Below are 27,838 nucleotides of genomic sequence, written 5' to 3'. Positions count from 1 at the left end.
ATTGAAAGTTCCCTCCTGGAAGGGAGAGGGCTCTGTCCCTGACAATCATGAGGCTAGATGATGAGGAGGTCTATTCCATAGAGACTGGTTTTGGTTGACAGACATCTTGCACGCTGGGCTATGGTTGGCCAGCCAACTAGCCCAGGGTGCTCAGAGCATTGTTTGGATGCCCAATCATTGAGACATGAAGAGTCCTAGACTTCATATTTGATATCCCCTAAGAACGAGTCCAGAGATCCACACAAGAGCCAATCTACAATACCTCATGGACCAGGGAGGGAATGCTGCCGAGAAGCCATTTCTTGGGAGAGCACTCATGGGAACGTTGTTTCAAGTGTGTTGCTCTCTGAGTCCAATATGGGACCCTAGAGACCGAAGTACATATGAGGTGGTCAGCGTGTCCATCGGAAGGGCTGAATATGGGAAGTGTTGTGGAAGGATGAGCTAGTTGGGGTCTCTCCACAAAGCACAGGACGTCTTTCTGGACCACGGATTTTATATGTGATCCGACCTAGGTTGACAGGGAGAAAAGGCTGTGGGATCACTTGGACCATTCTCTTGGCTAAGATATTTCATCCATTATCACCACTGGTGAACTTGTAGCAGGAGGATCCAAGAGGCATTGAAGGGGGCAGAAGGGAGAGTGAGAGAGCTAGCGAGAAGGAGATGAAAAGAAGGAGAGAGAGAGGACAAGGGGCTGAGGATTCAAGCCACCGGCAATGTCAGGATAATTGCTCCAAGGACCTGTCTTGGTTTAAGGTGGATATCCCACAAATGGGACAAACCAGCACACGTGTACGAGAGTCTTCTCTCCTTCCTGGCCTGACTCCCAAAATGTCTCCATTCCAATCCCTGCTCCATACTGGAAGACAGGTTTGAACGCCTTGCTATGGTACCTATATCTTCTCCACTGGCATGGGGTGGAAATCAGGTTAAAAGTTATTCCATCGTTTCCTTCCTTGGAAAAGCCTGCTCCCATAGACAGGGATGCTCGTGTTTTGTTCTTCCTCCATCGGCCATTGTTTTCCTGTTCAGGCTCCTTGGGGAGTGGGTCTTTTTCAATCCCGTATTTTCTTTCCCCATTAGATTGTGGACTGTGTATTCCTCGGAAGCAGTTCTTGAACCACCGTGTGGAGCCTGACACACGTTCAGGGGAAGAGCCATCCTTCTGTAGAGAGCAGGTGGGCACAGAGGAGGTGGAGTTGCCTTCCATCTGAGAAGTTCAGGTCCAATGGTTGCCATGGCAATGGCATGCTGCCCACCAAGCATTGTGACACCACAGACCCTCTGTGAGAACAGAGGCGAGGGATGGGCCCAAAGTGGGAAGCTCTCACCGTCACCCTTCAATTGGTGTACATCGGGCAGCCTGAGCTCATGATCTGGATGTATGTGGATACTAAAATAAGGAGGATCCATTGGATGTATTGGACAATTGGATGATAAGTATTCTTTCCAGCAATCTTCACATGGCCACCATTCTCATCAGGCTCCTGAGTATATATCCACGGCTCAGGCTAGATTTTTGTTTATGATATATCTGAAAGGGACCAGGGAACTCATCACTTCCAGTCTTTTCCACCAGGGGAAAAATGCCTCCTAAGTATGACCGGGATGATAAATGTCCTTCCAGAGCTCAAACCATGACAATAGGCCCCTCTGCCTTCAACCAAGGACGAAGCCCTCAATATCAAGCCTGAGGACATATTGGAAAGGGGGAAAGACCATTCCCTGCTTCTGAACGTACACGTCCATAGATGAAAGCACACACTAGCTATCCACAGTAACAAATGTCCCGAGAATGAAGCTGGGATACGTCTGGTGGGTATTTCACAGGTTGATAAGAATACGTCCTGTCTCCTGGGGGGCTGGATGGAAGTGGGGTGTCTAGCTCCACTGCTGGCTTGATTGTGGGGTACACAGTTGTCAGGAATTTCAGGAGTCTCTCTTCTTCTCCTCCGTGAGCCGTGTGGTGAGGGCTACATGGGCAGGTCTTGAGGTTTCCCTCTTGGACGAGAGGGGCTTCTGGCCTGGCAATTGAGGGTCTAGAGAAGGAGGAGGATGGTCCCAAATGGAGACTGGTTTGAGGGAACCGAATATTTAAAATCTGTCGCATTGTCATTCAGACCATGCTGAAGGGTGCTCAGACCCCTTCTTAGATGCCAATTCACTGAGACATGGAGAGGCAGAGACTTCATTTCCCAAGTCCCCTTAGAAAGAGTCGAGAGATCCACCTCATCAGCAACTTCGCAGACCTGATGCCACAGGTGGGGTGTGCTGCAGAGAAGTGAATTTTCACTCGGTCCCTTATGTGTAGGTGGTTGAAAAGATGTTGATGTCGGAGTCAAATCTGTGACCATGTAGAACGCAGTACAAATGGGATGGTTATCTGTCAGTGTGAAGGGCTGACAAGGGTAAGATAGGGGTACACGGTGTAAGGTGGAATATCTCCACACAAAGAGAGGAGTTATTTCAGGAAAAATGCTGTCATATTTGATAGGAGTTTGGAAGACTGATGGAAAATCTTGGTGAAAGAAATTGACTGCTCTCCTGGATGGGAAAGCCAACCTGGACCAGCACAGATAAGCTTGGATGAGGAGGATTCGAGAGAATGTGAAGGAGGAAGAAGCCGAGAGATAGAGTGAGAGAGAGAGAGAGAGAGAGCGATGAGATTTGGATACAAGCCACATTCCAGGGCACAATTTCCTTCCCAAGCCCTTGTCTGTGTTTCCAGGGACTATTAGACACAAAGGCTATATCAGGACTCTTGCATGAGATTTTCCCTCTTTCTTGGCCTATCTCTCGAAATATGTCAGTTGCAAGCAGTCCTGCCTGCTGGGCACCCATGTCTTCTCAAAGGACACGAGGTGTGGGTCAAGTTAAATGACACCCTCTATTTTCCCTAAGCGGAAAAGGCGCTTCCTATTGAAATGGCAACTCATAGATTGGTCTTCCTCAGGCATTCCTTGATGTCATTATCCAGGGGACTTTTGTTTGGGTGTTTGGAATGACACCTTTTCTCTCCAAAAGAGATTCTGTCCTGTGTATTCGTGTGAGGCAGCGACTGAGAAAGCACTTGACCCTGAAGTGCTACACATGTTATCAGAGATCCATCATGAGAGAGAAAATTGGGTTCCCCAGTGTGTGGAGTTGCCTTCCTTCGGAAAGGTGCAGTGCCAGAAGTGGCCATGGCACTGATAGTATGCCCATGGAGCCTTGTGCCCGAACACGCTCTCTGTGAGAAAAGAGGTGTGTGATGGGCCATATGTGGGACATTCTCACCCTCAAACCTTGAGAGTTCAATGAGGGACACCATGAGCTCTTGCTCTGGAGGTATGTCGAAGTTGATGGAAAGGAGGATCCATCAGATTGTTGGTCCTCTTTGATGAACAATATTATCTCCATCTGTAGACGCATAGCCACCACTCTCCTCAGGATCCCAAGGTAAATGTGGATTCTAGAGGCTTGGTGTATGAAATGTGATATCTTAAGGGGATCCGTGGGCAGAATCCCTCAAGGGAGTTCCTACATGTGAAGAAAGAATTGCGCTTCATGGCCATTTGAAACCAGACATCCCAGGGCACAAACAAGGAAACCATGCCCCAATGCTCTCCCCCAAGCATGCGGCCCTGGATGTAACCGCTGAAGAAGACATTCCCAATGGGGCATTTTCAGCTCCACACTTCTGAATCCACATTTCCATAGCCTAAGCCACAGGGGAGCCCTCCAAACAGAGGCCTTTTAACCGAGATGTAACCGGTCTATTTCAGGTGCTTTTTCCACAGGTGGATAAGAACAAGCCGTCCCTCTCCTGGAGTGCTTCCTGGGAGTGTGGTGCCTGGGGCCAGTGCCAGTGTGTTTGTTGTGTCTACAATCATAAGGAAGGAAGGGTGGGTCGATTGTATGACTTTCCATGAGCCCTGTGATGTAGCCTGCAATTTGAGGGTATTGCAAGTTCCCTCCTGGAAGGGAGAGGGCTCTGTCCCTGACACTCATGAGGCTAGATGATGAGGAGGTCTATTCCATAGAGACTGGTTTTGGTTGACAGACATCTTGCACGCTGGGCTATGGTTGGCCAGCCAACTAGCCCAGGGTGCTCAGAGCATTGTTAGGATGCCCAATCATTGAGACATGAAGAGTCCTAGACTTCATATTCGATATCCCCTAAGAACGAGTCCAGAGGTCCACACACGAGCAAATCTACAATACCTCATGGACCAGGGAGGGAATGCTGCAGAGAAGCCATTTCTTGGGAGAGCACTCATGTGAACGTTGTTTCAAGTGTGTTGCTCTCTGAGTCCAATATGGGACCCTAGAGACCGAAGTACATATGAAGTGGTCAGCGTGTCCATCGGAAGGGCTGAATATGGGAAGTGTTGTGGAAGGATGAGCTAGTTGGGGTCTCTCCACAAAGCACAGGACGTCTTTCTGGACCACGGATTTTATATGTGATCCGACCTAGGTTGACAGGGAGAAAAGGCTGTGGGATCACTTGGACCATTCTCTTGCCTAAGATATTTCATCCATTATCACCACAGGTCAACTTGTAGCAGGAGGATTCAAGAGGCATTGAAGGGGGGCAGAGGGGAGAGTGAGAGAGCTAGAGAGAAGGAGATGAAAAGAAGGAGAGAGAGAGGACAAGGAGCTGAGGATTCAAGCCACCGGCAATGTCAGGATAATTGCTCCAAGGACCTGTCTTGGTTTAAGGTGGATATCCCACAAATGGGACAAACCAGCACACGTGTACGAGAGTCTTCTCTCCTTCCTGGCCTGACTCCCAAAATGTCTCCATTCCAATCCCTGCTCCATACTGGAAGACAGGTTTGAACGCCTTGCTATGGTACCTATATCTTCTCCACTGGCATGGGGTGGAAATCAGGTTAAAAGTTATTCCATCGTTTCCTTCCGTGGAAAAGCCTGCTCCCATAGACAGGGATGCTCGTGTTTTGTTCTTCCTCCATCGGCCATTGTTTTCCTGTTCAGGCTCCTTGGGGAGTGGGTCTTTTTCAATCCCGTATTTTCTTTCCCCATGAGATTGTGGACTGTGTATTCCTCGGAAGCAGTTCTTGAACCACCGTGTGGAGCCTGACACACGTTCAGGGGAAGAGCCATCCTTCTGTAGAGAGCAGGTGGGCACAGAGGAGGTGGAGTTGCCTTCCATCTGAGAAGTTCAGGCCCAATGGTTGCCATGGCAATGGCATGCTGCCCACCAAGCCTTGTGACACCACAGACCCTCTGTGAGAAGAGAGGCGAGTGATGGGCCCAAAGTGGGAAGCTCTCACCGTCACCCTTCAATTGGTGTACATCAGGCAGCCTGAGCTCATGATCTGGAGGTATGTGGATACTAAATTAAAGGAGGATCCATTGGATGTATTGGACAATTGTATGATAAGTATTCTTTCCAGCATTCTTCTCATGGCCACCATTCTCATCAGGCTCCTGAGTAAATATCCACGGCTCAGGCTTGATATTGGATTATGATATCTCTGAAAGGGACCAGGGAACTCATCACTTCCAGTCTTTTCCACCAAGGTAAAAATGCCTCCTAAGTATGACCGGGATGATAAATGTCATTCCAGAACTCAAACCATGACAATAGGCCCCTCTGCCTTCAACCAAGGACGAAGCCCTCAATATCAAGCCTGAGGACATATTGGAAAGGGGGGAAGGACCATTCCCTGCTTCTGAACGTACACGTCCATAGATGAAAGCACACACTAGCTATCCACAGTAACAAATGTCCCGAGAATGAAGCTGGGATACGTCTGGTGGGTATTTCACAGGTTGATCAGAATACGTCCTGTCTCCTGGGGGGCTGGATGGAAGTGGGGTGACTAGCTCCACTGCTGGCTTGATTGTGGGGTACACAATTGTCAGGAATTTCAGGAGTCTCTCTTCTTCTCCTCCGTGAGCCGTGTGGTGAGGGCTACATGGGCAGGTCTTGAGGTTTCCCTCTTGGACGAGAGGGGCCTCTGGCCTGGCAATTGAGGGTCTAGAGAAGGAGGAGGATGGTCCCAAATGGAGACTGGTTTGAGGGAACCGAATATTTAAAATCTGTCGCATTGTCATTCAGACCCTGCGGAAGGGTGCTCAGACCCCTTCTTAGATGCCAATTCACTGAGACATGGAGAGGCAGAGACTTCATTTCCCAAGTCCCCTTAGAAAGAGACGAGAGATCCACCTCATCAGCAACTTCGCAGACCTGATCCCACAGGTGGGGTGTGCTGCAGAGAAGTGAATTTTCACTCGGTCCCTTATGTGTAGGTGGTTGAAAAGATGTTGATGTCGGAGTCAAATCTGTGACCATGTAGAACGCAGTAGAAATGGGATGGTTATCTGTCAGTGTGAAGGGCTGACAAGGGTAAGATAGGGGTACACTGTGTAAGGTGGAATATCTCCACACAAAGAGAGGAGTTATTTCAGGAAAAATGCTGTCATATTTGATAGGAGTTTGGAAGACTGATGGAAAATCTTGGTGAAAGAAATTGACTGCTCTCCTGGATGGGAAAGGCCAACCTGGACAAGCACAGATAAGCTTGGATGAGGAGGATTCGAGAGAATGTGAAGGAGGAAGAAGCCGAGAGATAGAGTGAGAGAGAGAGAGAGAGAGAGAGCGATGAGATTTGGATACAAGCCACATCCAGGGCACAATTTCCTTCCCAAGCCCTTGTCTGTGTTTCCAGGGACTCTTAGACACAAAGGCTATATCAGGACTCTTGCATGAGATTTTCCCTCTTTCTTGGCCTATCTCTCGAAATATGTCAGTTGCAAGCAGTCCTGCCTGCTGGGCACCCATGTCTTCTCAAAGGACACGAGGTGTGGGTCAAGTTAAATGACACCCTCTATTTTCCCTAAGCGGAAAAGGCGCTTCCTATTGAAATGGCAACTCATAGATTGGTCTTCCTCAGGCATTCCTTGATGTCATTATCCAGGGGACTTTTGTTTGGGTGTTTGGAATGACACCTTTTCTCTCCAAAAGAGATTCTGTCCTGTGTATTCGTGTGAGGCAGCGACTGAGAAAGCACTTGACCCTGAAGTGCTACACATGTTATCAGAGATCCATCATGAGAGGGAAAATTGGGTTCCCCAGTGTGTGGAGTTGCCTTCCTTCGGAAAGGTGCAGTGCCAGAAGTGGCCATGGCACTGATAGTATGCCCATGGAGCGTTGTGCCCGAACACGCTCTCTGTGAGAAAAGAGGTGTGTGATGGGCCATATGTGGGACATTCTCACCCTCAAACCTTGAGAGTTCAATGAGGGACACCATGAGCTCTTGCTCTGGAGGTATGTCGAAGTTGATGGAAAGGAGGATCCATCAGATTGTTGGTCCTCTTTGATGAACAATATTATCTCCATCTGTAGACGCATAGCCACCACTCTCCTCAGGATCCCAAGGTAAATGTGGATTCTAGAGGCTTGGTGTATGAAATGTGATATCTTAAGGGGATCCGTGGGCAGAATCCCTCAAGGGAGTTCCTACATGTGAAAAAAGAATTGCGCTTCATGGCCATTTGAAACCAGACATCCCAGGGCACAAACAAGGAAACCATGCCCCAATGCTCTCCCCCAAGCATGCGGCCCTGGATGTAACCGCTGAAGAAGACATTCCCAATGGGACATTTTCAGCTCCACACTTCTGAATCCATATTTCCATAGCCTAAGCCACAGGGGAGCCCTCCAAACAGAGGCCATTTAACCGAGATGTAACCAGTCTATTTCAGGAGCATTTTCTACAGGTGGATAACAACAAGCCCTCCCTCTCCTGGAGTGCTTCCTGGGAGTGTCGTGCCTGGGGCCAGTGCCAGTGTGTTCGTTGTGTCTACAATCATAAGGAAGGAAGGGTGGGTCGATTGTATGACTTTCCATGAGCCCTGTGATGTAGCCTGCAATTTGAGGGTATTGAAAGTTCCCTCCTGGAAGGGAGAGGGCTCTGTCCCTGACAATCATGAGGCTAGATGATGAGGAGGTCTATTCCATAGAGACTGGTTTTGGTTGACAGATATCTTGCACGCTGGGCTACGGTTGGCCAGCCAACTAGCCCAGGGTGCTCAGAGCATTGTTTGGATGCCCAATCATTGAGACATGAAGAGTCCTAGACTTCATATTCGATATCCCCTAAGAACGAGTCCAGAGATCCACACAAGAGCAAATCTACAATACCTCATGGACCAGGGAGGGAATGCTGCAGAGAAGCCATTTCTTGGGAGAGCACTCATGGGAACGTTGTTTCAAGTGTGTTGCTCTCTGAGTCCAATATGGGACCCTAGAGACCGAAGTACATATGAGGTGGTCAGCGTGTCCATCGGAAGGGCTGAATATGGGAAGTGTTGTGGAAGGATGAGCTAGTTGGGGTCTCTCCACAAAGCACAGGACGTCTTTCTGGACCACGGATTTTATATTTGATCAGACCTAGGTTGACAGGGAGAAAAGGCTGTGGGATCACTTGGACCATTCTCTTGGCTAAGATATTTCATCCATTATCACCACTGGTGAACTTGTAGCAGGAGGATCCAAGAGGCATTGAAGGGGGCAGAAGGGAGAGTGAGAGAGCTAGCGAGAAGGAGATGAAAAGAAGGAGAGAGAGAGGACAAGGGGCTGAGGATTCAAGCCACCGGCAATGTCAGGATAATTGCTCCAAGGACCTGTCTTGGTTTAAGGTGGATATCCCACAAATGGGACAAACCAGCACACGTGTACGAGAGTCTTCTCTCCTTCCTGGCCTGACTCCCAAAATGTCTCCATTCCAATCCCTGCTCCATACTGGAAGACAGGTTTGAACGCCTTGCTATGGTACCTATATCTTCTCCACTGGCATGGGGTGGAAATCAGGTTAAAAGTTATTCCATCGTTTCCTTCCTTGGAAAAGCCTGCTCCCATAGACAGGGATGCTCGTGTTTTGTTCTTCCTCCATCAGCCATTGTTTTCCTGTTCAGGCTCCTTGGGGAGTGGGTCTTTTTCAATCCCGTATTTTCTTTCCCCATGAGATTGTGGACAGTGTATTCCTCGGAAGCAGTTCTTGAACCACCGTGTGGAGCCTGACACACGTTCAGGGGAAGAGCCATCCTTCTGTAGAGAGCAGGTGGGCACAGAGGAGGTGGAGTTGCCTTCCATCTGAGAAGTTCAGGTCCAATGGTTGCCATGGCAATGGCATGCTGCCCACCAAGCATTGTGACACCACAGACCCTCTGTGAGAACAGAGGCGAGGGATGGGCCCAAAGTGGGAAGCTCTCACCGTCACCCTTCAATTGGTGTACATCGGGCAGCCTGAGCTCATGATCTGGATGTATGTGGATACTAAAATAAGGAGGATCCATTGGATGTATTGGACAATTGGATGATAAGTATTCTTTCCAGCAATCTTCACATGGCCACCATTCTCATCAGGCTCCTGAGTAAATATCCACGGCTCAGGCTAGATTTTTGTTTATGATATATCTGAAAGGGACCAGGGAACTCATCACTTCCAGTCTTTTCCACCAGGGGAAAAATGCCTCCTAAGTATGACCGGGATGATAAATGTCCTTCCAGAGCTCAAACCATGACAATAGGCCCCTCTGCCTTCAACCAAGGACGAAGCCCTCAATATCAAGCCTGAGGACATATTGGAAAGGGGGGAAGGACCATTCCCTGCTTCTGAACGTACACGTCCATAGATGAAAGCACACACTAGCTATCCACAGTAACAAATGCCCCGAGAATGAAGCTGGGATACGTCTGGTGGGTATTTCACAGGTTGATAAGAATACGTCCTGTCTCCTGGGGGGCTGGATGGAAGTGGGGTGACTAGCTCCACTGCTGGCTTGATTGTGGGGTACACAATTGTCAGGAATTTCAGGAGTCTCTCTTCTTCTCCTCCGTGAGCCGTGTGGTGAGGGCTACATGGGCAGGTCTTGAGGTTTCCCTCTTGGACGAGAGGGGCTTCTGGCCTGGCAATTGAGGGTCTAGAGAAGGAGGAGGATGGTCCCAAATGGAGACTGGTTTGAGGGAACCGAATATTTAAAATCTGTCGCATTGTCATTCAGACCCTGCTGAAGGGTGCTCAGACCCCTTCTTAGATGCCAATTCACTGAGACATGGAGAGGCAGAGACTTCATTTCCCAAGTCCCCTTAGAAAGAGTCGAGAGATCCACCTCATCAGCAACTTCGCAGACCTGATGCCACAGGTGGGGTGTGCTGCAGAGAAGTGAATTTTCACTCGGTCCCTTATGTGTAGGTGGTTGAAAAGATGTTGATGTCGGAGTCAAATCTGTGACCATGTAGAACGCAGTACAAATGGGATGGTTATCTGTCAGTGTGAAGGGCTGACAAGGGTAAGATATGGGTACACGGTGTAAGGTGGAATATCTCCACACAAAGAGAGGAGTTATTTCAGGAAAAATGCTGTCATATTTGATAGGAGTTTGGAAGACTGATGGAAAATCTTGGTGAAAGAAATTGACTGCTCTCCTGGATGGGAAAGCCAACCTGGACCAGCACAGATAAGCTTGGATGAGGAGGATTCGAGAGAATGTGAAGGAGGAAGAAGCCGAGAGATAGAGTGAGAGAGAGAGAGAGAGAGAGCGATGAGATTTGGATACAAGCCACATTCCAGGGCACAATTTCCTTCCCAAGCCCTTGTCTGTGTTTCCAGGGACTCTTAGACACAAAGGCTATATCAGGACTCTTGCATGAGATTTTCCCTCTTTCTTGGCCTATCTCTCGAAATATGTCAGTTGCAAGCAGTCCTGCCTGCTGGGCACCCATGTCTTCTCAAAGGACACGAGGTGTGGGTCAAGTTAAATGACACCCTCTATTTTCCCTAAGCGGAAAAGGCGCTTCCTATTGAAATGGCAACTCATAGATTGGTCTTCCTCAGGCATTCCTTGATGTCATTATCCAGGGGACTTTTGTTTGGGTGTTTGGAATGACACCTTTTCTCTCCAAAAGAGATTCTGTCCTGTGTATTCGTGTGAGGCAGCGACTGAGAAAGCACTTGACCCTGAAGTGCTACACATGTTATCAGAGATCCATCATGAGAGAGAAAATTGGGTTCCCCAGTGTGTGGAGTTGCCTTCCTTCGGAAAGGTGCAGTGCCAGAAGTGGCCATGGCACTGATAGTATGCCCATGGAGCCTTGTGCCCGAACACGCTCTCTGTGAGAAAAGAGGTGTGTGATGGGCCATATGTGGGACATTCTCACCCTCAAACCTTGAGAGTTCAATGAGGGACACCATGAGCTCTTGCTCTGGAGGTATGTCGAAGTTGATGGAAAGGAGGATCCATCAGATTGTTGGTCCTCTTTGATGAACAATATTATCTCCATCTGTAGACGCATAGCCACCACTCTCCTCAGGATCCCAAGGTAAATGTGGATTCTAGAGGCTTGGTGTATGAAATGTGATATCTTAAGGGGATCCGTGGGCAGAATCCCTCAAGGGAGTTCCTACATGTGAAAAAAGAATTGCGCTTCATGGCCATTTGAAACCAGACATCCCAGGGCACAAACAAGGAAACCATGCCCCAATGCTCTCCCCCAAGCATGCGGCCCTGGATGTAACCGCTGAAGAAGACATTCCCAATGGGGCATTTTCAGCTCCACACTTCTGAATCCACATTTCCATAGCCTAAGCCACAGGGGAGCCCTCCAAACAGAGGCCATTTAACCGAGATGTAACCGGTCTATTTCAGGTGCTTTTTCCACAGGTGGATAAGAACAAGCCGTCCCTCTCCTGGAGTGCTTCCTGGGAGTGTGGTGCCTGGGGCCAGTGCCAGTGTGTTTGTTGTGTCTACAATCATAAGGAAGGAAGGGTGGGTCGATTGTATGACTTTCCATGAGCCCTGTGATGTAGCCTGCAATTTGAGGGTATTGCAAGTTCCCTCCTGGAAGGGAGAGGGCTCTGTCCCTGACACTCATGAGGCTAGATGATGAGGAGGTCTATTCCATAGAGACTGGTTTTGGTTGACAGACATCTTGCACGCTGGGCTATGGTTGGCCAGCCAACTAGCCCAGGGTGCTCAGAGCATTGTTAGGATGCCCAATCATTGAGACATGAAGAGTCCTAGACTTCATATTCGATATCCCCTATGAACGAGTCCAGAGATCCACACAAGAGGAAATCTACAATACCTCATGGACCAGGGAGGGAATGCTGCAGAGAAGCCATTTCTTGGGAGAGCACTCATGTGAACGTTGTTTCAAGTGTGTTGCTCTCTGAGTCCAATATGGGACCCTAGAGACCGAAGTACATATGAAGTGGTCAGCGTGTCCATCGGAAGGGCTGAATATGGGAAGTGTTGTGGAAGGATGAGCTAGTTGGGGTCTCTCCACAAAGCACAGGACGTCTTTCTGGACCACGGATTTTATATGTGATCCGACCTAGGTTGACAGGGAGAAAAGGCTCTGGGATCACTTGGACCATTCTCTTGCCTAAGATATTTCATCCATTATCACCACAGGTCAACTTGTAGCAGGAGGATTCAAGAGGCATTGAAGGGGGGCAGAGGGGAGAGTGAGAGAGCTAGAGAGAAGGAGATGAAAAGAAGGAGAGAGAGAGGACAAGGAGCTGAGGATTCAAGCCACCGGCAATGTCAGGATAATTGCTCCAAGGACCTGTCTTGGTTTAAGGTGGATATCCCACAAATGGGACAAACCAGCACACGTGTACGAGAGTCTTCTCTCCTTCCTGGCCTGAGTCCCAAAATGTCTCCATTCCAATCCCTGCTCCATACTGGAAGACAGGTTTGAACGCCTTGCTATGGTACCTATATCTTCTCCACTGGCATGGGGTGGAAATCAGGTTAAAAGTTATTCCATAGTTTCCTTCCGTGGAAAAACCTGCTCCCATAGACAGGGATGCTCGTGTTTTGTTCTTCCTCCATCAGCCATTGTTTTCCTGTTCAGGCTCCTTGGGGAGTGGGTCTTTTTCAATCCGGTATTTTCTTTCCCCATGAGATTGTGGACTGTGTATTCCTCGGAAGCAGTTCTTGAACCACCGTGTGGAGCCTGACACACGTTCAGGGGAAGAGCCATCCTTCTGTAGAGAGCAGGTGGGCACAGAGGAGGTGGAGTTGCCTTCCATCTGAGAAGTTCAGGCCCAATGGTTGCCATGGCAATGGCATGCTGCCCACCAAGCCTTGTGACACCACAGACCCTCTGTGAGAACAGAGGCGAGGGATGGGCCCAAAGTGGGAAGCTCTCACCGTCACCCTTCAATTGGTGTACATCAGGCAGCCTGAGCTCATGATCTGGAGGTATGTGGATACTAAATTAAAGGAGGATCCTTTGGATGTATTGGACACTTGGATGATAAGTATTCTTTCCAGCATTCTTCTCATGGCCACCATTCTCATCAGACTCCTGAGTAAATATCCATGGCTCAGGCTTGATATTGGATTATGATATCTCTGAAAGGGACCAGGGAACTCATCACTTCCAGTCTTTTCCACCAGGGTAAAAATGCCTCCTAAGTATGACCGGGATGATAAATGTCATTCCAGAACTCAAACCATGACAATAGGCCCCTCTGCCTTCAACCAAGGACGAAGCCCTCAATATCAAGCCTGAGGACATATTGGAAAGGGGGGAAGGACCATTCCCTGCTTCTGAACGTACACGTCCATAGATGAAAGCACACACTAGCTATCCACAGTAACAAATGTCCCGAGAATGAAGCTGGGATACGTCTGGTGGGTATTTCACAGGTTGATCAGAATACGTCCTGTCTCCTGGGGGGCTGGATGGAAGTGGGGTGACTAGCTCCACTGCTGGCTTGATTGTGGGGTACACAATTGTCAGGAATTTCAGGAGTCTCTCTTCTTCTCCTCCGTGAGCCGTGTGGTGAGGGCTACATGGGCAGGTCTTGAGGTTTCCCTCTTGGACGAGAGGGGCCTCTGGCCTGGCAATTGAGGGTCTAGAGAAGGAGGAGGATGGTCCCAAATGGAGACTGGTTTGAGGGAACCGAATATTTAAAATCTGTCGCATTGTCATTCAGACCCTGCGGAAGGGTGCTCAGACCCCTTCTTAGATGCCAATTCACTGAGATATGGAGAGGCAGAGACTTCATTTCCCAAGTCCCCTTAGAAAGAGACGAGAGATCCACCTCATCAGCAACTTCGCAGACCTGATGCCACAGGTGGGGTGTGCTGCAGAGAAGTGAATTTTCACTCGGTCCCTTATGTGTAGGTGGTTGAAAAGATGTTGATGTCGGAGTCAAATCTGTGACCATGTAGAACGCAGTACAAATGGGATGGTTATCTGTCAGTGTGAAGGGCTGACAAGGGTAAGATAGGGGTACACTGTGTAAGGTGGAATATCTCCATACAAAGAGAGGAGTTATTTCAGGAAAAATGCTGTCATATTTGATAGGAGTTTGGAAGACTGATGGAAAATCTTGGTGAAAGAAATTGACTGCTCTCCTGGATGGGAAAGCCAACCTGGACCAGCACAGATAAGCTTGGATGAGGAGGATTCGAGAGAATGTGAAGGAGGAAGAAGCCGAGAGATAGAGTGAGAGAGAGAGAGAGAGAGAGCGATGAGATTTGGATACAAGCCACATTCCAGGGCACAATTTCCTTCCCAAGCCCTTGTCTGTGTTTCCAGGGACTCTTAGACACAAAGGCTATATCAGGACTCTTGCATGAGATTTTCCCTCTTTCTTGGCCTATCTCTCGAAATATGTCAGTTGCAAGCAGTCCTGCCTGCTGGGCACCCATGTCTTCTCAAAGGACACGAGGTGTGGGTCAAGTTAAATGACACCCTCTATTTTCCCTAAGCGGAAAAGGCGCTTCCTATTGAAATGGCAACTCATAGATTGGTCTTCCTCAGGCATTCCTTGATGTCATTATCCAGGGGACTTTTGTTTGGGTGTTTGGAATGACACCTTTTCTCTCCAAAAGAGATTCTGTCCTGTGTATTCGTGTGAGGCAGCGACTGAGAAAGCACTTGACCCTGAAGTGCTACACATGTTATCAGAGATCCATCATGAGAGAGAAAATTGGGTTCCCCAGTGTGTGGAGTTGCCTTCCTTCGGAAAGGTGCAGTGCCAGAAGTGGCCATGGCACTGATAGTATGCCCATGGAGCCTTGTGCCCGAACACGCTCTCTGTGAGAAAAGAGGTGTGTGATGGGCCATATGTGGGACATTCTCACCTTCAAACCTTGAGAGTTCAATGAGGGACACCATGAGCTCTTGCTCTGGAGGTATGTCGAAGTTGATGGAAAGGAGGATCCATCAGATGGGTGGTCCTCTTTGATGCACAATATTATCTCCATCTGTAGACGCATAGTCACCACTCTCCTCAGGATCCCAAGGTAAATGTGGATTCTAGAGGCTTGGTGTATGAAATGTGATATCTTAAGGGGATCCGTGGGCAGAATCCCTCAAGGGAGTTCCTACATGTGAAGAAAGAATTGCGCTTCATAGCCATTTGAAACCAGACATCCCAGGGCACAAACAAGGAAACCATGCCCCAATGCTCTCCCCCAAGCATGCGGCCCTGGATGTAACCGCTGAAGAAGACATTCCCAATGGGGCATGTTCAGCTCCACACTTCTGAATCCATATTTCCATAGCCTAAGCCACAGGGGAGCCCTCCAAACAGAGGCCTTTTAACCGAGATGTAACCGGTCTATTTCAGGTGCATTTTCTACAGGTGGATAACAACAAGCCGTCCCTCTCCTGGAGTGCTTCCTGGGAGTGTGGTGCCTGGGGCCAGTGCCAGTGTGTTTGTTGTGTCTACAATCATAAGGAAGGAAGGGTGGGTCGATTGTAGGACTTTCCATGAGCCCTGTGATGTAGCCTGCAATTTGAGGGTATTGAAAGTTCCCTCCTGGAAGGGAGAGGGCTCTGTCCCTGACAATCATGAGGCTAGATGAGGAGGAGGTCTATTCCATAGAGACTGGTTTTGGTTGACAGACATCTTGCACGCTGGGCTACGGTTGGCCAGCCAACTAGCCCAGGGTGCTCAGAGCATTGTTTGGATGCCCAATCATTGAGACATGAAGAGTCCTAGACTTCATATTCGATATCCCCTAAGAACGAGTCCAGAGGTCCACACACGAGCAAATCTACAATACCTCATGGACCAGGGAGGGAATGCTGCAGAGAAGCCATTTCTTGGGAGAGCACTCATGGGAACGTTGTTTCAAGTGTGTTGCTCTCTGGGTCCAATATGGTACCCTAGAGACCGAAGTACATATGAAGTGGTCAGCGTGTCCATCGGAAGGGCTGAATATGGGAAGTGTTGTGGAAGGATGAGCTAGTTGGGGGTCTCTCCACAAAGCACAGGACGTCTTTCTGGACCACGGATTTTATATGTGATCCGACCTAGGTTGACAGGGAGAAAAGGCTCTGGGATCACTTGGACCATTCTCTTGCCTAAGATATTTCATCCATTATCACCACAGTTCAACTTGTAGCAGGAGGATTCAAGAGGCATTGAAGGGGGGCAGAGGGGAGAGTGAGAGAGCTAGAGAGAAGGAGATGAAAAGAAGGAGAGAGAGAGGACAAGGAGCTGTGGATTCAAGCCACCGGCAATGTCAGGATAATTGCTCCAAGGACCTGTCTTGGTTTAAGGTGGATATCCCACAAATGGGACAAACCAGCACACGTGTACGAGAGTCTTCTCTCCTTCCTGGCCTGACTCCCAAAATGTCTCCATTCCAATCCCTGCTCCATACTGGAAGACAGGTTTGAACGCCTTGCTATGGTACCTATATCTTCTCCACTGGCATGGGGTGGAAATCAGGTTAAAAGTTATTCCATAGTTTCCTTCCGTGGAAAAGCCTGCTCCCATAGACAGGGATGCTCGTGTTTTGTTCTTCCTCCATCGGCCATTGTTTTCCTGTTCAGGCTCCTTGGGGAGTGGGTCTTTTTCAATCCCGTATTTTCTTTCCCCATGAGATTGTGGACTGTGTATTCCTCGGAAGCAGTTCTTGAACCACCGTGTGGAGCCTGACACACGTTCAGGGGAAGAGCCATCCTTCTGTAGAGAGCAGGTGGGCACAGAGGAGGCAGAGTTGCCTTCCATCTGAGAAGTTCAGGCCCAATGGTTGCCATGGCAATGGCATGCTGCCCACCAAGCCTTGTGACACCACAGACCCTCTGTGAGAACAGAGGCGAGGGATGGGCCCAAAGTGGGAAGCTCTCACCGTCACCACTCAATTGGTGTACATCAGGCAGCCTGAGCTCATGATCTGGAGGTATGTGGATACTAAATTAAAGGAGGATCCTTTGGATGTATTGGACACTTGGATGATAAGTATTCTTTCCAGCATTCTTCTCATGGCCACCATTCTCATCAGGCTCCTGAGTAAATATCCACGGCTCAGGCTAGATTTTGGTTTATGATATCTCTGAAAGGGACCATGGAACTCATCAATTCCAGTCTTTTCCACCAGGGGAAAAATGCCTCCTAAGTATGACCGGGATGATAAATGTCATTCCAGAGCTCAAACCATGACAATAGGCCCCTCTGCCTTCAACCAAGGACGAAGCCCTCAATATCAAGCCTGAGGACATATTGGAAAGGGGGGAAGGACCATTCCCTGCTTCTGAACGTACACGTCCATAGATGAAAGCACACACTAGCTATCCACAGTAACAAATGTCCCGAGAATGAAGCTGGGATACGTCTGGTGGGTATTTCACAGGTTGATCAGAATACGTCCTGTCTCCTGGGGGGCTGGATGGAAGTGGGGTGACTAGCTCCACTGCTGGCTTGATTGTGGGGTACACAATTGTCAGGAATTTCAGGAATCTCTCTTCTTCTCCTCCGTGAGCCATGTGGTGAGGGCTACATGGGCAGGTCTTGAGGTTTCCCTCTTGGACGAGAGGGGCCTCTGGCCTGGCAATTGAGGGTCTAGAGAAGGAGGAGGATGGTCCCAAATGGAGACTGGTTTGAGGGAACCGAATATTTAAAATCTGTCGCATTGTCATTCAGACCCTGCTGAATGGTGCTCAGACCCCTTCTTAGATGCCAATTCACTGAGATATGGAGAGGCAGAGACTTCATTTCCCAAGTCCCCTTAGAAAGAGTCGAGAGATCCACCTCATCAGCAACTTCGCAGACCTGATGCCACAGGTGGGGTGTGCTGCAGAGAAGTGAATTTTCACTCGGTCCCTTATGTGTAGGTGGTTGAAAAGATGTTGATGTCGGAGTCAAATCTGTGACCATGTAGAACGCAGTACAAATGGGATGGTTATCTGTCAGTGTGAAGGGCTGACAAGGGTAAGATAGGGGTACACTGTGTAAGGTGGAATATCTCCACACAAAGAGAGGAGTTATTTCAGGAAAAATGCTGTCATATTTGATAGGAGTTTGGAAGACTGATGGAAAATCTTGGTGAAAGAAATTGACTGCTCTCCTGGATGGGAAAGGCCAACCTGGACCAGCACAGATAAGCTTGGATGAGGAGGATTCGAGAGAATGTGAAGGAGGAAGAAGCCGAGAGATAGAGTGAGAGAGAGAGAGAGAGAGAGAGAGAGAGATAGAGAGAGAGAGCGATGAGATTTGGATACAAGCCACATTCCAGGGCACAATTTCCTTCCCAAGCCCTTGTCTGTGTTTCCAGGGACTCTTAGACACAAAGGCTATATCAGGACTCTTGCATGAGATTTTCCCTCTTTCTTGGCCTATCTCTCGAAATATGTCAGTTGCAAGCAGTCCTGCCTGCTGGGCACCCATGTCTTCTCAAAGGACACGAGGTGTGGGTCAAGTTAAATGACACCCTCTATTTTCCCTAAGCGGAAAAGGCGCTTCCTATTGAAATGGCAACTCATAGATTGGTCTTCCTCAGGCATTCCTTGATGTCATTATCCAGGGGACTTTTGTTTGGGTGTTTGGAATGACACCTTTTCTCTCCAAAAGAGATTCTGTCCTGTGTATTCGTGTGAGGCAGCGACTGAGAAAGCACTTGACCCTGAAGTGCTACACATGTTATCAGAGATCCATCATGAGAGAGAAAATTGGGTTCCCCAGTGTGTGGAGTTGCCTTCCTTCGGAAAGGTGCAGTGCCAGAAGTGGCCATGGCACTGATAGTATGCCCATGGAGCCTTGTGCCCGAACACGCTCTCTGTGAGAAAAGAGGTGTGTGATGGGCCATATGTGGGACATTCTCACCTTCAAACCTTGAGAGTTCAATGAGGGACACCATGAGCTCTTGCTCTGGAGGTATGTCCAAGTTGATGGAAAGGAGGATCCATCAGATTGTTGGTCCTCTTTGATGAACAATATTATCTCCATCTGTAGACGCATAGCCACCACTCTCCTCAGGATCCCAAGGTAAATGTGGATTCTAGAGGCTTGGTGTATGAAATGTGATATCTTAAGGGGATCCGTGGGCAGAATCCCTCAAGGGAGTTCCTACATGTGAAGAAAGAATTGCGCTTCATAGCCATTTGAAACCAGACATCCCAGGGCACAAACAAGGAAACCATGCCCCAATGCTCTCCCCCAAGCATGCGGCCCTGGATGTAACCGCTGAAGAAGACATTCCCAATGGGGCATGTTCAGCTCCACACTTCTGAATCCATATTTCCATAGCCTAAGCCACAGGGGAGCCCTCCAAACAGAGGCCTTTTAACCGAGATGTAACCGGTCTATTTCAGGTGCATTTTCTACAGGTGGATAACAACAAGCCGTCCCTCTCCTGGAGTGCTTCCTGGGAGTGTGGTGCCTGGGGCCAGTGCCAGTGTGTTTGTTGTGTCTACAATCATAAGGAAGGAAGGGTGGGTCGATTGTAGGACTTTCCATGAGCCCTGTGATGTAGCCTGCAATTTGAGGGTATTGAAAGTTCCCTCCTGGAAGGGAGAGGGCTCTGTCCCTGACAATCATGAGGCTAGATGAGGAGGAGGTCTATTCCATAGAGACTGGTTTTGGTTGACAGACATCTTGCACGCTGGGCTACGGTTGGCCAGCCAACTAGCCCAGGGTGCTCAGAGCATTGTTTGGATGCCCAATCATTGAGACATGAAGAGTCCTAGACTTCATATTCGATATCCCCTAAGAACGAGTCCAGAGGTCCACACACGAGCAAATCTACAATACCTCATGGACCAGGGAGGGAATGCTGCAGAGAAGCCATTTCTTGGGAGAGCACTCATGGGAACGTTGTTTCAAGTGTGTTGCTCTCTGGGTCCAATATGGTACCCTAGAGACCGAAGTACATATGAAGTGGTCAGCGTGTCCATCGGAAGGGCTGAATATGGGAAGTGTTGTGGAAGGATGAGCTAGTTGGGGGTCTCTCCACAAAGCACAGGACGTCTTTCTGGACCACGGATTTTATATGTGATCCGACCTAGGTTGACAGGGAGAAAAGGCTCTGGGATCACTTGGACCATTCTCTTGCCTAAGATATTTCATCCATTATCACCACAGGTCAACTTGTAGCAGGAGGATTCAAGAGGCATTGAAGGGGGGCAGAGGGGAGAGTGAGAGAGCTAGAGAGAAGGAGATGAAAAGAAGGAGAGAGAGAGGACAAGGAGCTGTGGATTCAAGCCACCGGCAATGTCAGGATAATTGCTCCAAGGACCTGTCTTGGTTTAAGGTGGATATCCCACAAATGGGACAAACCAGCACACGTGTACGAGAGTCTTCTCTCCTTCCTGGCCTGACTCCCAAAATGTCTCCATTCCAATCCCTGCTCCATACTGGAAGACAGGTTTGAACGCCTTGCTATGGTACCTATATCTTCTCCACTGGCATGGGGTGGAAATCAGGTTAAAAGTTATTCCATAGTTTCCTTCCGTGGAAAAGCCTGCTCCCATAGACAGGGATGCTCGTGTTTTGTTCTTCCTCCATCGGCCATTGTTTTCCTGTTCAGGCTCCTTGGGGAGTGGGTCTTTTTCAATCCCGTATTTTCTTTCCCCATGAGATTGTGGACTGTGTATTCCTCGGAAGCAGTTCTTGAACCACCGTGTGGAGCCTGACACACGTTCAGGGGAAGAGCCATCCTTCTGTAGAGAGCAGGTGGGCACAGAGGAGGCAGAGTTGCCTTCCATCTGAGAAGTTCAGGCCCAATGGTTGCCATGGCAATGGCATGCTGCCCACCAAGCCTTGTGACACCACAGACCCTCTGTGAGAACAGAGGCGAGTGATGGCCCAAAGTGGGAAGCTCTCACCGTCACCCCTCAATTGGTGTACATCAGGCAGCCTGAGCTCATGATCTGGAGGTATGTGGATACTAAATTAAAGGAGGATCCTTTGGATGTATTGGACACTTGGATGATAAGTATTCTTTCCAGCATTCTTCTCATGGCCACCATTCTCATCAGGCTCCTGAGTAAATATCCACGGCTCAGGCTAGATTTTGGTTTATGATATCTCTGAAAGGGACCAGGGAACTCATCAATTCCAGTCTTTTCCACCAGGGGAAAAATGCCTCCTAAGTATGACCGGGATGATAAATGTCATTCCAGAGCTCAAACCATGACAATAGGCCCCTCTGCCTTCAACCAAGGACGAAGCCCTCAATATCAAGCCTGAGGACATATTGGAAAGGGGGGAAGGACCATTCCCTGCTTCTGAACGTACACGTCCATAGATGAAAGCACACACTAGCTATCCACAGTAACAAATGTCCCGAGAATGAAGCTGGGATACGTCTGGTGGGTATTTCACAGGTTGATAAGAATACGTCCTGTCTCCTGGGGGGCTGGATGGAAGTGGGGTGACTAGCTCCACTGCTGGCTTGATTGTGGGGTACACAATTGTCAGGAATTTCAGGAATCTCTCTTCTTCTCCTCCGTGAGCCATGTGGTGAGGGCTACATGGGCAGGTCTTGAGGTTTCCCTCTTGGACGAGAGGGGCCTCTGGCCTGGCAATTGAGGGTCTAGAGAAGGAGGAGGATGGTCCCAAATGGAGACTGGTTTGAGGGGACCGAATATTTAAAATCTGTCGCATTGTCATTCAGACCCTGCTGAATGGTGCTCAGACCCCTTCTTAGATGCCAATTCACTGAGATATGGAGAGGCAGAGACTTCATTTCCCAAGTCCCCTTAGAAAGAGACGAGAGATCCACCTCATCAGCAACTTCGCAGACCTGATGCCACAGGTGGGGTGTGCTGCAGAGAAGTGAATTTTCACTCGGTCCCGTATGTGTAGGTGGTTGAAAAGATGTTGATGTCGGAGTCAAATCTGTGACCATGTAGAACGCAGTACAAATGGGATGGTTATCTGTCAGTGTGAAGGGCTGACAAGGGTAAGATAGGGGTACACTGTGTAAGGTGGAATATCTCCATACAAAGAGAGGAGTTATTTCAGGAAAAATGCTGTCATATTTGATAGGAGTTTGGAAGACTGATGGAAAATCTTGGTGAAAGAAATTGACTGCTCTCCTGGATGGGAAAGGCCAACCTGGACCAGCACAGATAAGCTTGGATGAGGAGGATTCGAGAGAATGTGAAGGAGGAAGAAGCCGAGAGATAGAGTGAGAGAGAGAGAGAGAGAGAGCGATGAGATTTGGATACAAGCCACATTCCAGGGCACAATTTCCTTCCCAAGCCCTTGTCTGTGTTTCCAGGGACTATTAGACACAAAGGCTATATCAGGACTCTTGCATGAGATTTTCCCTCTTTCTTGGCCTATCTCTCGAAATATGTCAGTTGCAAGCAGTCCTGCCTGCTGGGCACCCATGTCTTCTCAAAGGACACGAGGTGTGGGTCAAGTTAAATGACACCCTCTATTTTCCCTAAGCGGAAAAGGCGCTTCCTATTGAAATGGCAACTCATAGATTGGTCTTCCTCAGGCATTCCTTGATGTCATTATCCAGGGGACTTTTGTTTGGGTGTTTGGAATGACACCTTTTCTCTCCAAAAGAGATTCTGTCCTGTGTATTCGTGTGAGGCAGCGACTGAGAAAGCACTTGACCCTGAAGTGCTACACATGTTATCAGAGATCCATCATGAGAGAGAAAATTGGGTTCCCCAGTGTGTGGAGTTGCCTTCCTTCGGAAAGGTGCAGTGCCAGAAGTGGCCATGGCACTGATAGTATGCCCATGGAGCCTTGTGCCCGAACACGCTCTCTGTGAGAAAAGAGGTGTGTGATGGGCCATATGTGGGACATTCTCACCTTCAAACATTGAGAGTTCAATGAGGGACACCATGAGCTCTTGCTCTGGAGGTATGTCGAAGTTGATGGAAAGGAGGATCCATCAGAGTGTTGGTCCTCTTTGATGAACAATATTATCTCCATCTGTAGACGCATAGCCACCACTCTCCTCAGGATCCCAAGGTAAATGTGGATTCTAGAGGCTTGGTGTATGAAATGTGATATCTTAAGTGGATCCGTGGGCAGAATCCCTCAAGGGAGTTCCTACATGTGAAGAAAGAATTGCGCTTCATGGCCATTTGAAACCAGACATCCCAGGGCACAAACAAGGAAACCATGCCCCAATGCTCTCCCCCAAGCATGCGGCCCTGGATGTAACCGCTGAAGAAGACATTCCCAATGGGGCAATTTCAGCTCCACACCTCTGAATCCATATTTCCATAGCCTAAGCCACAGGGGAGCCCTCCAAACAGAGGCCTTTTAACCGAGATGTAACCGGTCTATTTCAGGTGCATTTTCTACAGGTGGATAACAACAAGCCCTCCCTCTCCTGGAGGGCTTCCTGGGAGTGTGGTGCCTGGGGCCAGTGCCAGTGTGTTTGTTGTGTCTACAATCATAAGGAAGGAAGGGTGGGTCGATTGTATGACTTTCCATGAGCCCTGTGATGTAGCCTGCAATTTGAGGGTATTGAAAGTTCCCTCCTGGAAGGGAGAGGGCTCTGTCCCTGACACTCATGAGGCTAGATGATGAGGAGGTCTATTCCATAGAGTCTGGTTTTGGTTGACAGATATCTTGCACGCTGGGCTACGGTTGACCAGCCAACTAGCCCAGGGTGCTCAGAGCATTGTTAGGATGCCCAATCATTGAGACATGAAGAGTCCTAGACTTCATATTTGATATCCCCTTAGAACGAGTCCAGAGGTCCACACACGAGCAAATCTACAATACCTCAAGGACCAGGGAGGGAATGCTGCAGAGAAGCCATTTTTGGGAGAGCACTCATGTGAACGTTGTTTCAAGTGTGTTGCTCTCTGAGTCCAATATGGGACCCTAGAGACCGAAGTACATATGAAGTGGTCAGCGTGTCCATCGGAAGGGCTGAATATGGGAAGTGTTGTGGAAGGATGAGCTAGTTGGGGGTCTCTCCACAAAGCACAGGACGTCTTTCTGGACCACGGATTTTATATGTGATCCGACCTAGGTTGACAGGGAGAAAAGGCTCTGGGATCACTTGGACCATTCTCTTGCCTAAGATATTACATCCATTATCACCACAGGTCAACTTGTAGCAGGAGGATTCAAGAGGCATTGAAGGGGGGCAGAGGGGAGAGTGAGAGAGCTAGAGAGAAGGAGATGAAAAGAAGGAGAGAGAGAGGACAAGGAGCTGTGGATTCAAGCCACCGGCAATGTCAGGATAATTGCTCCAAGGACCTGTCTTGGTTTAAGGTGGATATCCCACAAATGGGACAAACCAGCACACGTGTACGAGAGTCTTCTCTCCTTCCTGGCCTGACTCCCAAAATGTCTCCATTCCAATCCCTGCTCCATACTGGAAGACAGGTTTGAACGCCTTGCTATGGTACCTATATCTTCTCCACTGGCATGGGGTGGAAATCAGGTTAAAAGTTATTCCATAGTTTCCTTCCGTGGAAAAGCCTGCTCCCATAGACAGGGATGCTCGTGTTTTGTTCTTCCTCCATCGGCCATTGTTTTCCTGTTCAGGCTCCTTGGGGAGTGGGTCTTTTTCAATCCCGTATTTTCTTTCCCCATGAGATTGTGGACTGTGTATTCCTCGGAAGCAGTTCTTGAACCACCGTGTGGAGCCTGACACACGTTCAGGGGAAGAGCCATCCTTCTGTAGAGAGCAGGTGGGCACAGAGGAGGCAGAGTTGCCTTCCATCTGAGAAGTTCAGGCCCAATGGTTGCCATGGCAATGGCATGCTGCCCACCAAGCATTGTGACACCACAGACCCTCTGTGAGAACAGAGGCGAGTGATGGCCCAAAGTGGGAAGCTCTCACCGTCACCCCTCAATTGGTGTACATCAGGCAGCCTGAGCTCATGATCTGGAGGTATGTGGATACTAAATTAAAGGAGGATCCTTTGGATGTATTGGACACTTGGATGATAAGTATTCTTTCCAGCATTCTTCTCATGGCCACCATTCTCATCAGACTCCTGAGTAAATATCCACGGCTCAGGCTTGATATTGGATTATGATATATCTGAAAGGGACCAGGGAACTCATCAATTCCAGTCTTTTCCACCAGGGGAAAAATGCCTCCTAAGTTTGACCGGGATGATAAATGTCCTTCCAGAGCTCAAACCATGACAATAGGCCACTTTGCCTTCAACCAAGGACGAAGCCCTCAATATCAAGCCTGAGGACATATTGGAAAGGGGGGAAGGACCATTCCCTGCTTCTGAACGTACACGTCCATAGATGAAAGCACACACTAGCTATCCACAGTAACAAATGTCCCGAGAATGAAGCTGGGATACGTCTGGTGGGTATTTCACAGGTTGATCAGAATACGTCCTGTCTCCTGGGGGGCTGGATGGAAGTGGGGTGACTAGCTCCACTGCTGGCTTGATTGTGGGGTACACAATTGTCAGGAATTTCAGGAGTCTCTCTTCTTCTCCTCCGTGAGCCGTGTGGTGAGGGCTACATGGGCAGGTCTTGAGGTTTCCCTCTTGGACGAGAGGGGCCTCTGGCCTGGCAATTGAGGGTCTAGAGAAGGAGGAGGATGGTCCCAAATGGAGACTGGTTTGAGGGGACCGAATATTTAAAATCTGTCGCATTGTCATTCAGACCCTGCTGAATGGTGCTCAGACGCCTTCTTAGATGCCAATTCACTGAGATATGGAGAGGCAGAGACTTCATTTCCCAAGTCCCCTTAGAAAGAGACGAGAGATCCACCTCATCAGCAACTTCGCAGACCTGATGCCACAGGTGGGGTGTGCTGCAGAGAAGTGAACTTTCACTCGGTCCCGTATGTGTAGGTGGTTGAAAAGATGTTGATGTCGGAGTCAAATCTGTGACCATGTAGAACGCAGTACAAATGGGATGGTTATCTGTCAGTGTGAAGGGCTGACAAGGGTAAGATAGGGGTACACTGTGTAAGGTAGAATATCTCCACACAAAGAGAGGAGTTATTTCAGGAAAAATGCTGTCATATTTGATAGGAGTTTGGAAGACTGATGGAAAATCTTGGTGAAAGAAATTGACTGCTCTCCTGGATGGGAAAGGCCAACCTGGACCAGCACAGATAAGCTTGGATGAGGAGGATTCGAGAGAATGTGAAGGAGGAAGAAGCTGAGAGATAGAGTGAGAGAGAGAGAGAGAGAGAGAGAGAGAGATAGAGAGAGAGAGAGATGAGATTTGGATACAAGCCACATTCCAGGGCACAATTTCCTTCCCAAGCCCTTGTCTGTGTTTCCAGGGACTCTTAGACACAAAGGCTATATCAGGACTCTTGCATGAGATTTTCCCTCTTTCTTGGCCTATCTCTCGAAATATGTCAGTTGCAAGCAGTCCTGCCTGCTGGGCACCCATGTCTTCTCAAAGGACACGAGGTGTGGGTCAAGTTAAATGACACCCTCTATTTTCCCTAAGCGGAAAAGGCGCTTCCTATTGAAATGGCAACTCATAGATTGGTCTTCCTCAGGCATTCCTTGATGTCATTATCCAGGGGACTTTTGTTTGGGTGTTTGGAATGACACCTTTTCTCTCCAAAAGAGATTCTGTCCTGTGTATTCGTGTGAGGCAGCGACTGAGAAAGCACTTGACCCTGAAGTGCTACACATGTAATCAGAGATCCATCATGAGAGAGAAAATTGGGTTCCCCAGTGTGTGGAGTTGCCTTCCTTCGGAAAGGTGCAGTGCCAGAAGTGGCCATGGCACTGATAGTATGCCCATGGAGCCTTGTGCCCGAACACGCTCTCTGTGAGAAAAGAGGTGTGTGATGGGCCATATGTGGGACATTCTCACCCTCAAACCTTGAGAGTTCAATGAGGGACACCATGAGCTCTTGCTCTGGAGGTATGTCGAAGTTGATGGAAAGGAGGATCCATCAGAGTGTTGGTCCTCTTTGATGAACAATATTATCTCCATCTGTAGACGCATAGCCACCACTCTCCTCAGGATCCCAAGGTAAATGTGGATTCTAGAGGCTTGGTGTATGAAATGTGATATCTTAAGGGGATCCGTGGGCAGAATCCCTCAAGGGAGTTCCTACAAGTGAAGAAAGAATTGCGCTTCATGGCCATTTGAAACCAGACATCCCAGGGCACAAACAAGGAAACCATGCCCCAATGCTCTCCCCCAAGCGTGCGGCCCTGGATGTAACCGCTGAAGAAGACATTCCCAATGGGGCATTTTCAGCTCCACACCTCTGAATCCATATTTCCATAGCCTAAGCCACAGGGGAGCCCTCCAAACAGAGGCCTTTTAACCGAGATGTAACCGGTCTATTTCAGGTGCATTTTCTACAGGTGGATAACAACAAGCCCTCCCTCTCCTGGAGGGCTTCCTGGGAGTGTGGTGCCTGGGGCAAGTGCCAGTGTGTTCGTTGTGTCTACAATCATAAGGAAGGAAGGGTGGGTCGATTGTAGGACTTTCCATGAGCCCTGTGATGTAGCCTGCAATTTGAGGGTATTGAAACTTCCCTCCTGGAATGGAGAGGGCTCTGTCCCTGACACTCATGAGGCTAGATGATGAGGAGGTCTATTCCATAGAGACTGGTTTTGGTTGACAGACATCTTGCACGCTGGGCTATGGTTGGCCAGCCACCTAGCCCAGGGTGCTCAGAGCATTGTTAG

This window comes from Sus scrofa, chromosome Y (assembly GCF_054392235.1).
Source record: "Sus scrofa isolate SSC_HxYL_T2T_F1_AM1 chromosome Y, Sscrofa_HxYL_maternal_Yorkshire_Landrace_v2.0, whole genome shotgun sequence".
NCBI lineage: Eukaryota > Metazoa > Chordata > Mammalia > Artiodactyla > Suidae > Sus > Sus scrofa.
This window is presented reverse-complemented; position numbering follows the sequence as displayed.